This window comes from Prinia subflava, chromosome 3 (assembly GCF_021018805.1).
Source record: "Prinia subflava isolate CZ2003 ecotype Zambia chromosome 3, Cam_Psub_1.2, whole genome shotgun sequence".
NCBI classification, from domain to species: Eukaryota; Metazoa; Chordata; class Aves; order Passeriformes; family Cisticolidae; genus Prinia; species Prinia subflava.
In genome coordinates, this window is record NC_086249.1 from 13,403,393 (window position 1) to 13,417,302 (window position 13,910).

Consider the following 13,910-nt stretch of genomic DNA (forward strand, 5'->3'; position numbering starts at 1 on the left):
AAAAAAACGTGTGCTATTCAGACTTGCAGCTTCTTTAGGATTTAAAATAGATGATGTTCTCCTTCAATGACAAGTAATCATTTTCTAGTGCTGTTTTCCATTCTGAAGAGAAAAAGCTGTAAAATACAACTGGACCAATAAAACCCTATGATGCAATACCTACTGCATACTTCCAGGTGGAATAGCATTTACAATTATCAGGAGTAAAAATATCTAAAATTCTACGATGCAATACTATTATACGTATATCAGTACATAAAAACAGTGTCCTACATATCTCTTTAAAATAAGACAAAAATTGTTTCATGTTCTAAAAAATACTTCCAGACTGTCAAAATTTATAGAGTTTTACAGTTAAAAATGGGGTTTTATAAAATTATTTTAGTAGTTTTTAATTATATTCTGAAATAGTATAGCTCTTACTTTGAGAAAAAGGATAATCTGCAATGCAGCTATAGTAATTTTGTATCTGTCAAATATAAGCTGAACTACTCAAATCTCTCAGGAAAAAAAATGCCATTTGGTAAAGTTGTCACTGCTCTATTGTTATTCATGCTGTGAAATACATGGGGAAGTGGAATAGGGCAAGAAATTAAAAAAAACCCACACAACTTTTATTTTGAAGTTCTTGGTCACTGTTGTATCTGTACAATTCGTACCTTGAATTTATCAAAAATCTACACTCAAAATACTTATAACAAAGATGAAGTAAAAAAAAAAAATCATCTACTTCTCTGAAATAAATTGTGAAATATTTGTGGGGGAGATTAATAGTTCTAAAAAATTACCTACTCGCTAGCAGGAGGTTGAGGAACTAAAAAAATCCATCCATAAACAGTCTAGTTTTTTTTAGTATGAAATATCTTTGGGGCTACAGGGCTTTCTTCTAAAAGATTAATGTGCCCAAATCTTATTGCTATTAGAAATATATTGCTCATATAAATAAATATTAATTCTACTGAATATGAATTTTTCTGCCCCAAGGTAATTAACACTGATTAACCAATACTACTTCAGATACTAATTTTTTCTCCTCTCTTTAAAGCATCTAAAATGGTTTTAAGTCTTTTGTATTTCCAAGTTGAGTATTGAACATTCACCCTGGCCATGTAAAAATAGAGCACGTTTTCGTCTGTGAGCAAATCAATATGACTGTTCTAATATGAAAGGAAAATGGCATCATCAGCAAGGACTGATGAAGAGGGCAGCCTGCACATGTCCAGAAGAAGGGAGGATGTGGTTTCAAGTCACTGCCATGAATTACCTGTCCAGAAATTCAAATCCATTTGAGGCATCCCAAAATAAACACACATTGCCATCATTGTACTGTTGGTTACCTGATTTTCTATAAACCTTGTCTATTTTGGACCAGAAATTCCTAACAGAAGTGAAACACTCAATTTTATTTTCTTGCTGAATTTCCTTAGGGTTTTGATGTCATGAATTCATACATGAGAATTCTCATGTGAGAATGAGCATTTTCTATTAAAGCTGTAGAGTAAATCCATTGCAGGATAATTTCACCAACTCTTAAAAATTAAACCAAATTTTAAGTTAATTTAGCCTGAAAATCAGGTATGACCTCAGCAACTGAGGAGTCAGATTCTGCTTAGATCCCCAGTAAATCAGCACCAATGCAAGGTTCCAAATTTTCTATGCTAATTCAAGGTAGTTCGAGGTCTATTCTAACATTTTGTGAATTAGTAGAAGTGACCATCACAACAAGCATGTGCTAAAGATTTACACATTTGAATTGCAGAAAAAACATCCTATTTCAAAGCAAAGACTGCCAAATTTTCATGTCCTGTTAAAAAATCAGTGACAAACTTTTATTTAAATTAGGCAGCTGAAGAATCAGGGGTTCCTTCCTTATCTCTGACTGTGGCTGATACCACAGGCTCCAAATACCTGATAAGAAGAGAATTTGTTTGTGCAGTTTTGTTTTCATTCAGTTGTTTAAACTTCAGTGCCAATGGGATTTATTTCTCAGAGGTTATAACTACTTTTTGATGCCAGAGGTATGAAAAAGTCCAGTCACTCCTTCCAGTTAGGATTTTGTTACATCTGTTAGGAGTGAATGACATTACCTGTCCAACTGCCTATTCATCTAACCTTGTTATTACCTCAGAATGTTTTCAGGAATCATTATACTTGACTACTCTCAATAATTTAGTGTCAGCTGAAAATTTTTTCTTATCTGAAATCCTTTCTTCAATTTTCACATGTCATATAATTATCTAGAGAAAAATTGACATGGGAAATATCCTAACAACTGTTAGCCTTTAGACAAACTAAAGATGTGATTTGCACTCACATTTTCTGGTGTCTGCTTTCCATTTCTCATTTTAAATCATTGCCATTAAGTTACTTCTCACTATTTGACAATCTTCCCCAAATAAACCCATGGAAAGAATTAGCTCTGAAGCAGTTAAATAATATGCTATTTGATTTCTTTTAAGACAAATACATGGTCATGCTGACAGAGTTTTAAAGAGAATATCTGTATCTAAACCCAAATAGAGTAGAAGCCATATTTTTAATGTTTTAAAAATGACAGCTTTACCTCTTCTTCCTTGGAAGCTGCTCACCATTCAGGTATGTGTACAAGCATACGTGTGTACATACCTACAAAAATTCAGCTTTGCATACTCCACATCAAGCTCACACAGTATCTTTGTGCTTGTGAAGTGAATCATGCGAGTCCCATCCTGTCCCAATTTTTTTTTAAGATGAACTAAAATCATACTACCCAAGGGGAACCTCTGACCAATCTAATGTAGTATTTTACTTATCCATATTGATATGTACTCAAATATGCCTATCCAACAGTAAACAAAGCAGATTTAATTGTTATAGCCATATAGAAGACTGAAACACTAATTATTGATGAGAATTTTATAACTACCCTCAGAGGTTCAGTACCCACCAAAGCATTCAACCACTTGTTAGACAGGGTTGAGTTTTTTCAACTTTTTTCTATTCAGTCTCAATTTTCTTGACTTTCCCTTTATCCACTGTACCATAGCATACTAAAATTTTGTTATGTCAGAATAGTTCCTACTTAAGTTCTCCTGTAATGGAACTACAATTCCTACCTAACCCTTTGCTAGATATTATTTATACAATACTCCTGAAGGAATTTAGCTTTTGAAACTTGTCATTTAACCACTCTAAATATTTACTCCTTCTCAAGTTTTAATCAAATCTGTATACTTTTGCTGATGATAGACTTAACCTTCCCAAATCTAAGGATTTCTAGTTTTTTCACTTTGCTTTGAAACTTTTTTATTAAGGGTTAGACTTAACCTGTTAGTTACTCATTTTTTCTTCTTGAGCACCAAGTCTTGTATTTCTAGATTGTTTTTATATGTGCCTGGTTTATCCACCAGTAAGATAAACTTAATTCTATTGTGGCCATCTCAAATGCTACCAGCAAATGTTGTTTAAACTTTCATGAGCATTTCTTTACAATGCTATAAAATTTAAGGGGTTGCTTCCTTATATAACTTGATAAGAAAACAATGGAAATTTTTCTTACTCTGAGCTTCCTATAAATAATAATCAAATGACATTAGAAGCATTTTTAATTTTTTTCAAGTTCCCTATTGATCTTAACGTGTATTTTCTTGAACAAACAGTTCAACAGTTAGACAGGATCCTCTGTGCTCTGCATGTTTTCAAAACTTTGGAAGCTACATGATATGCAGTATGCAGAGGGAAATATTACAAAATTTAACATGCAATGCTCTAGACTGAAACATTTATGTCATGCAGGCCTCAGATTGCAGTGGAAAAAGCAAAACCTGAAACACCTAATTTGGTTTATACTGCTGGTACCATGTCCAAAGTGATGAAATCCTCTTTTTGTTTACAATCACCTTAAGCCCAGAAAAATGACTAAAAAACTGAGTTTTTTTGTAAATTTTATAATAGGGTGGAATGAGGTCTGTTATTAGTTCGTGAAGAGCCTTGTAGGCCACCCTACACTCAGACCCTGCCAAGAATAAGCAGTTTCACACATACTAAACTCTGATGCAAGTCTGGGCTCACCCATTTAATACACACACAAGTACCCACAGAGTGACACTGCAGGACACGTCACACAAATAGCTCTAGGTGCCACAGAATTCTGTTCTCATTACAAAAACACTGCAGGATATGTCACACAAATATCTATAGGTGCCACAGCCTTCTGTTCTCATTACAAAAAGTTCCTTGGACTATTTTACTACGGCTGCGCTACGGGAGCACTTCAGAGCCAATTTGAAAATAGCAGGGGTCACAGTACATTAACAAAGATCAGCCCCATGAGGTTATTATCTTTTTTCTGAACTGCAGCCTAACAGGACAGGCACGAAGCTTAGATCCCATTTCATAATGAAATAACAAGGTGGTGTTACAGCTGCTCAGAGGGAACACTTCAAATGTGACCAAACTGCTAATTCTGCTCTAACTGTCCAAAGTGCCTAAAGGGCCATTTATTAAAAATAAAAAATAAATTGCTTCTGCCACCGAATAAATCCCCAAATGTACAAGGTCTGAGGGCAACATTTTGAAGGAGAAATATTTAAATGTTAGAAGCAAAAATTGCTGAATAAAAGACATTGGATTTTCATTTGTTTATAAGAGAGTTACATGTGCCCATCTCAAATTATGCTAATATGTAGTTGAAGTCAAAAATGAGTACCATAAAAGATAAAGTCCACAGTACATCAAAACACAATACATAAACAAACTCCATTTGGAAATCACTGTATTTATTACACATAGTGATAATCCCAATTGCCAAAGGAGAAAAAATGCTTTCTATTGAAAAAAATCGTTCTCTTTAGATGCAGCTAAAGCATCAGATAATAAGAACCATTCCTTGGAAATTAAAAAAAATGAATTCAAATTGATTCACTTTCTTTCATTGAAGACTAGAAAACTATAAAAACTTCTAGTGGTCAATCCATTGCTGTCACCTGACATAATTTCTTACATTTTAAAAGGCTACTTAATGCAGGACCAGTGTAGGCCAGACTCTGCTTAGATTTCAAGTTAATGCAGTTTTAAAGTACTTCTTTGTAATTAATTAAACATGTAAAATATTTGTGCTAAAAATTTGCAGAATTTTATAAATTAATTCCTGTTCTCCTTCTCTGTAGCTGTGTTGACATGTATCAAAATACATAGCACTAATATATTAAGGACAACCTGGTGATAAACATCTTACAAGTGTCTATAAAGAAAGCAGTAAATAAAACGAACATTTTAAATATGGAACAACATCACCATTCTCATGAAATATACACAGATGTGTTCAGCCCTGCCTCTTATTTGCAGTGTCAAAAATACTATGCACTGGTATTTTATTATGTTATATTAGCACTTCTGCTTTTGACAAAAGAGAATATGTGTTGTGAATACATGTGGAGGGACAGCACCTACTCCAAAATAACCCTATATATTAAAAGCCATGGTAGAAAACTTATTATCCACTGATTCTTGAGTCCCAGTTCAGGCCTCCAGCAAAAATATTTGCTTTTTTATTCCCCTTATACAGACAGTTCTAATAATAAAGTTATTACAAATATTCTGATTAAAAAAATAGTCACAATTATGTTCCCTTCCCAAACAAAAGGAAAAGTGATTAATATGAGAACATAGGGAAGAGGAAAACACAGATTAAAACCTCTTTTGCTGTAGCAGTCCTAGGGTCTGTACACTGCATGCTGAAGGGTTCTTAAATTCAAAGAAAGGGAGAAATACCTTTCTATTTGTCAAAGATTTCTATAAACCACATTTTGCCCTCTCTCCATTCCTTCCCTTTTACTGCTTCATCCCATCCCCAGAAAAAAAACATTATGCTGGATTTGTGACATAATTTTCATGACTGCAATGCCACACATAGGATTACGACTCAACCAAAGGATCAGGCAGAAAATAAACTGTGAGGAGGGGCTGTGAGCTTTTCTGCTGGATTAAAGCACAAATCTTCCACAGTAGTGCAAAGAACACAGACATTGCTAACCAAAGACATTGTTTTTACTGTGAACATTCTCACTCAGACTTGCTCCACCATGACAGCTCACTGGATCACCATCCAGGCATACAAAACCAGGAATGCCACAGACAGCCTGACTACACTTATGGGTTTTTTTCCCTTGCTACATTTTTTTGACCAATCTGACAAATGATAGTTCTTGCTCTCCAGGAGAGATTCCTTCACCTTCCAGTTCTTCCTTTACCTTGAAATCAATGTACAGTTGGGATCTTCAAGCACCTCCCATCCTTGTACTTCACTACAGATTAGAATCTGGACTTGAGCGCTGGATAACTAACCAAGAAACTTTAACAAATTACCTGTCTGCCTGTATCATTTGTCAAAAAGTGACATACAGAGATTTTAATATTTACTTCCATTAAAAAAAAGAAAAAAAAAAGAAAAAAAAAAAAAGAAAAAAATAATCTGAAGTCTTCATTTGAAAGTGAAAGCAAGCTGTGCTCACAGATAAGGATGCTCTGTTATGAATACCTGTGCAAGTGGTTAGAGAGACTTTACACCTATTATTCTCTTTCATAGGATCAAGAATAGAGGAGCTGTGGGTCCACAGAAACTCTCCCAGGCTGATACAAGTAAGAATAGATGCTGACATTGAAAGCTGGTGCTTTACAAACTACAGCATTTAGGTTTAGTATGAGTTCCCAGAACCTGCTTTGTTGGTGTCTTGAGCAGAAATGACAGCACAGTTCCATTTCTACTGGTAAAATCTTCATGTGCAAATGGCTACTTATCACATTATAAAAAGGTCTGTATACTGAGAATTTAAAAGGAGGTGTGCAATAACAAGCTGAGGCTTTTTGCCATTATTAGTAGGATTACAGGTGCATTGGGATAGAGGAGGCTGAGCAGGGTGATAAAAAGGAGAAAAGAACCTACACAAAAGAAAAAAAAAATGGAAGTTAAATGCCATGTCAGATTTCATAATACATATCCTGAAGGCTCCACTGTGATTCAATCCTAAAACATTTCTGCAGTGTTAAATCAACAGCTGGAGGGCATTTGTTTGGGTTTGGGGATTTTTACTAGATTTAAGAGGGAAAATTCAGGGTAAATGCTTGATGAACTTCTGAGATTCCAAATCATCCAAAGAAGGCAATAAGAACATGGCAAAAAAACTGTCTGTTTTCACTAAATAGCATTAAACTACCATGGGAGACGTATTTAGGCAAGCCATTATTAGGCAGAGCAGTGGTACTATAAATTAACAGCCCTATTGTGAAATTCACATTTGGAAGAGATTCCAATTCTGAGGTAATAGAGTCAGTTGGAAGTCATCAAAAGTGTGAATTGCTGCAGAGGAGAAGAGCTTTTTGTACCCCTTACCTAGTGCCAAGGAAAGTAAGGTCTCCCCAAAGAGATATTCATAGATTACTGCTGTGAAATGAGTCTTATTTGCAAGGAGGTAAGCTACTGTTAGAGCTCCTAGGGTCACTCTAAAAACCTCAGACAAAAGCTCACAGTCAGTTCTAAAAGGAACCACCAGTAGAAATACCAAACTCATTGTAAGTATCATGCAGTGCATGGGTAAGCAGGAAGGAAAAATGGAGAAAGAGTAAATTATTACCCCTTGAAAACTATAGCAAGCAAGATGCATAAGTTGACATCTTCTAAAAAGAATCATTGCTTCTAAATGGAGACAGATATCAAAACAACAATCCTGAGCTTATGCACCTGAGAATTTCAAGATTTTAAGAATTTACTAAAGAAAACCAAACAAATAGCAACAACAACAACAAGACACAAGGATTATCTTTTTTCCTGTGAATAGGAATATGTGCTTTAGAGGAGTTTTTAGTTTTGGTTTCAAGGATTTGACTTACTCCCAAATGAAGAGTCCACAGTGGCTTTCATCCAGAAAGAAGCTCCAGGAGCAGTCCAAGTTATCCTTGTAAACATTTAACCACAAGAGGTTCTAAAAGTCCAGCTACAGTAGCTCAAAACAGCAGCTAATTCACTCTAAGCGTGACCTTTTCTATCTTATTGTACACAGATACAACATGAATGCACAGCGTAGAGGCTTTTACTGCATCCTCCCCTTCCCGAAGGTTTTGGCTGCCCCAGCTCAAGATTAATTGAGAAAGAGCACAAAAGAAAGCAACTGAACCTGTTAAGAAAGTCCACAATCCTTCCCTGGGGTCTGCTTTTAAACTGAAGCTCTCAAGATTGGCTTAAGCTGTAGATAATACTCTACATCTGAGTTGCAGAATTAGCACACCCCAGCATCCATCCATCCATCCACCCATCCATCCATCCATCCATCCATCCACCCATCCACCCACCCATCCATCCACCCATCCATCCATCCATCCATCCATCCATCCCTGACCCTGACCCTGACCCACAGAGTGGCTTGTCCTTGGATCTGTCTAGTCACTCTAACCTTGCTCCCCACCCTGGAAATGTGTCTGACCTTTCCCTCCCTGGTGCTGTCCCAGCCCAGGCACTGCTTTTGTGGCTGAGCTCAGGGCCACCAGCACCAGTGCCCAGCCCAGATGCCCTCCCCTCATTGGGTGCTGTCTGGGGAGGCTGGGCACTGCACTGTCCCCCACGATGTGGGCCCTGGCACAGTGGGTCAAATTCTGAGCACTTTTCATCCCCAAATCATCTGCTGTCCTGGTCTGAAAATGCACCTAAATGACAACACAGAAACTGAAAATAAGAATCTTACAAAGATTTCAGATTTATCCCTTATGGCAAGGAAAGGTCTAATGTCCCAAAAGTATTGTTCCTAAAATCCCTGTGGATACATATCTGCCTCATTCAGCATCTGGGCTGACAGGAAACCATTTTTCCACTTTCTTCAGCGCAGAAAGAGTGCCATTGTCATAAAACTGATAAACCAGGATTTCCTTTGTTTTATTTTATACTGAACCACAATTGCAGGCCTAATAAAAGCACGCAGCTGTACTTGACAGGATGATAGTGAGTTAGTGCACCATTCTCCTACCTCCAGAAACTTCAGGGGATGCCACAAGCTTAAGCTGAGAGTTAAATGAGGACAGTGAATTTCATCCTTGTCTACTCTAGCTCACATGAAGCATTTCTCCTAGTACAGCTATTTAAACTCATGTACCTCCTTTGACTTCAATAGATTTCCTCCAGAATCAGAACAGTGGAGTAAGGCATATCCAGGCTGCAGGATTGAATAGAAATGTCAACAAACGCAGTCATCGTAGCCAGTATATTATGAGAGAGTTCCCCAGGACAGTGTTCAAAAATGGGCTGCAATGGCTCATTTCATTGTGGTGTAAACTAGAGGGCATTCAGCCTGCATTAGGGTTGCATTTGTCTGTCAGATTTAGAAGATTATTCAAAGAAAGATGACGTGCAATTGCTGAAAGACATTGCCTGTAACTCCTGAGTGATGCTGATCTCACAACAATTTATCTGAAAGAAGAATTTGATCTGTAACTTCCACAGTTAATAAGAAAAGCATCACCAGTAGCTATTATATTGCAGCATTTGTTCCCATTAATTTGATGAAACAATTCATTATAGCACATCAAATAAAAAATATATCTAAAGCCCATATTTTAAAGCTTAAATACTTTTTAAATGGACTTCCAATTCAATTCATAGGAAGAAATTGTGGGCAGATTTGAAGTGCTGGTTAAAGGTGATTCCATACAGGCAGCCTTTTGGTGCTAATATGCCATTTAAAACATATGCTCTGTAAGCTTCAGTAAGACTGAGTTTTGAAACAGAGCATAGGCATTTTGTTTTTCTTCCAATTAACCTTTTATGTGGGTATTTGGTTGCAAAACTCAATATGTTAGAACAGTTTTGTGTCTAGAACAGGATAAAATAAAATGGCAGCAACGTAAATTCATATATTTAGAAATCAGTTTGGGTGAATCCTACGTCAAATCAGTTGAGGAAACTATTGTATTGCTTTTGGGGCTAATGAGATCGATTCCAGGCAATCATGTCTCCTGTTTCATTGTAAAATGAGTTGTTTTTCCATGCTGAGTCTTTCCACAAAGCATGAGAGATGCTGACACAACCAATAATCTGTTCCCTACAAAAAACAGTTCAAAGGCTCTATGTGAATAACATTATCCTATTTTCTCAAAATCCTTCCTAGCATCAAGTAGTATGGCCGCAGAAAGGGATTCCAGCTGATTTTTAACACTATATATATATATATTACGAGGGTCAGTAGACCAGCAGGTAGCAGAGAAATTATGCACTCTTTCCTGAAACTAAGTTGATTAAAGTCAATAATCTCAGATAATTAGGATAACTAAGCTCTAACTTCTTAGCAATAATTCTTGAAGTGGTCTTCACTCCTGAAAGACCACAAACTGTTTATTTTTGTTGGCTTTCATATGAGTTTAGGAGGTCTTTTTTGTTTGTTTTCTGATGGCAAAACAAATCATAAAAATAGAAAAACAAATCTCCTCTGGTCATTTTTTTAGATGTATGCACTCACCTTTTCTGCCAATACTTTGTACTTAATATTTTATTTTGTTTTAGTTTTTTTATTATAGTTTTGCTATAATTTTTAATTAGACAGGTTGCAGAACAACTCTTGATTTTGAAGTAAACAAGTACTTGCTGTTATACCCTTGTGTGTATCTGGACTTAACTGCTTTGTGAATGTACATGGGTTGATATTCCAAGTTACATAGGTCAATATTTAGTCCAAGTCTAAATCTATATGTTCCTTCTCATAAAAATGTTTGCCATATTCATTACTAAAGCATGACATGATTTGTCCAGTGAAATTTTTTATTGATTCCATTTAAAAAAGGTCATAAAGAGTCATCCAAAGTAAGTTGCAAAGCTATATAAAATATAATACAGTTATTTGGGAAGAAAAGGAAAGACAGAAATTTCTACCTATGGAAGATTTTATTTGATTTGCTTTTTTTTCTTTCCCTCTAAAATAAATTTGTCTTGTTTTCAGTTCAACAGAAACATAAAATTAGACATATAAGTTCATTTTTAGGCACAGAAATTGTACAACTTTTCACTATAATCATTCATATAATTATGATTGTCAGTAACAAATGGCAACTATGTCTACAACTGAAATTATTTTAATGATAATGGGATGGATACTGTATTTGAGAGTTTATTTTGTGCACAGGTATGGCTACTCTTTCTGCATTCTTATATTTTTCTAAATAAATAGCAAGACAACCTGGACAGAGGTGCTCAGGGCAGAATATTTCAGAGACCAAATGGCTGAACAGGCTCACATCAAGATGTTTGTACTAACAGAGCCTTGAATGGGACATGGAGAGCTTCTTAGGAATGAAAGGGAATTGAGAACTCCTTGTTGAGTCTTGAAAATTGATTTCCTGAGAGCAAGGATTCATTGGAAAGGGGAACGCTGTACATAATCCATTATTAGTCCAGTTTTCTCTTCCCTAATAGACAAACACTCTCTGTTTGAAAAGGTTAAATAGTCAATTTATAGTTTAGTTTCCAATATTCTAGTATAAATTTTTAAAGTATTTAACAAACCTTTGATCACCAGTAATTCATTTTCTAGGGGACTGTAGACACAACTAGACATATCTTTCCCAAAGTTTTGACCAACTTAGGTATTAAGAGGAGCTACAAAATCACATTAGAAAAAAGTCATTAACATTTTAGTAGCTCTTTCCAAATGAATTCCAAGGCCCCAAACCAATTCCAAGGTCCCAGGGTATTTTCAACCCTAAAGTAAGCTTTCTCAGTATGTCATGCCATGGTTTAGCCCCAGCCAGCAGGTAAGCCCCACCCAGCTCCTCCTTAACTCCTCTCTGGGGGCATGGGGGACAGAAGAAGAGTTAAAATGAGAAAATTTGTGTGTTGAGATAAAGACAGCTGTTGAGGGAGAGCAAAATCCATGCATGCAGGTAAAGGAAAGCAAGGAATTCATTCACCACTTCCCATGGGCATGCAGGTGTTCAGCCATCCCCATCACTGGGCAGACAAATGCCATCACTCTGAGCCTCTCTCCTGCTTTCCTCCTGTTTCCCCAGCTCTATACCCTGAGCACGATGCCAGACGGTCTGGGGTATCCCTGGGGTCAGCTGGGGTCACCTGTCCTGGCTGTGTCCCCTCCCAGCTCCTCGTGCCCCCTCAGCTCACTCGCTGCTGGGGTGGGGCGAGAGGCAGAAAAGGCCTTGGCTCTGTGCAAGTGTTCCTCAGCAGAAACAAAAATACCCCTGAATTATCCATGCAGTTTCCATTAAGAATCCAAACCACAACCCCACACTAGCTACTGTGAAGAAGATGAACTCTATCCCAGCAAAACCAGCACAGATGATTAGTACAGAACTAACATGCAGTTTTAAAAAAGTTCCACCAAAACTCAAACAAACAACAACAACTAAAAAAGACCAAGCAGAGCTAACACTACTTTTCATATCCAAGCTACAAAAGCTGTGTCACTTCACTTTCAAAAACAAAATTACACAAGACAGCTTGAGCCAATCTAACACCTTGTCACTGCTCCCTGCTGCATGCTGTCTCTGTTTACCTTGCTTTAGCTGCAGCATATATCAGGCCTCTCCATGCAGCAATTTCAGCTGGTTTTCTGCTGGGATAGTGCAATCACTCTTTTGAGCAATGGTCTTGGGCAGAGCCTAGAAAGGAGCAGAATGACACCATGTGAAGGAGGAAGGAAGAGCTGCTCCTGCAGCCACAGGAGTGGAAACCTCCCCATCTGGCAGTGGTAGGTTGTGGGATGGACTCGGGGTCTCACGTTATTCCAGCTGCAGAGTAACCAGGTTATAATGGTTTTGGCAACTTTAGTGCTTAGGATTTACAAGCTTGAGAGAGACTTAAATAGACATAATGATGTTGATATAAATAGTGAGGTAACAATATAGGTATAATAGATATAGTGTTCATTCTGATGACTAAATTACGTAGGATTTCTCATTTTACTGGTAGATCCTAGAGTACAGAAAGACATTCAGATGTCAGGTTTCATTGCCAAAATTTCAAGAACTCCTGAAGACTGCTGTTGGTTAGGAGTAATATGCTGATCTCAGAAGTGCAAAGAGTTAATTGTTATGAGAGCATAGTAGAAATTGTGCTGCCTCTTCCATCTGCAGCTCTCAAAGGGCAAAAGCCTCCTCTGTTCTGTAACCATCAGACTGTCTCAGGTGCACAAACAGGAGGTTGAACTGCATTCCTGCAATGCCAACCTCTGTTATCTTCCTACAGTTCTGTACAGAGACCCAGCAGTGCAGAAATCTTGGGAGGAATTCAATTTAAAAAGTGTTAGTAGGAAGAAAAAATATTGAAGAAAGGAGTATCTGCATATATTTATGCCTAGATATGTCTTTAATTGCTAAATTGCCAACATTATTTTTTAAGATTATCTGGAATTTTTTTATTAGTGAAAATGAATTTTTTTTTATAAGATGTTATGCAAATGCTGTATTTATCATTAGTGAAATCACAGTTTTATTAAAGTTCTATTGGTACAGGGAAGGTGAACTCACGAAATTCATATGACATTATTTAAAAGCTCTTAAAGGATACCTGATGGATTTCAGAGGAGTTTAGCTTCAGAATTTTAAAATGTTCTTGTAGTACAGAGAAGCTGCAACAAGCAAAGATAGAAGATTATACCGGAATGGATTTCATGGAAGAGGTTAAATCACAGGTTCCCATATTAATTTATTTACCTCATATCAGCACAGCTGAGGGTATACCTCTTTAGATTATGTCAGATCATGCCTAACTCAAGAGCAAAGTCTCTCTCGTAGACCAGAGGACTGATCTTTTCAAAAATGCAAAATAAAGTAATGTGAATATGTCTGGGCACAGAGGGGGATAAAGAAGGCCAGTAACTGATGATGGAAATAGTGATTGCAACTATGCATTTTTTTGCTTTCTCAATGGCTCCTTATTAAGA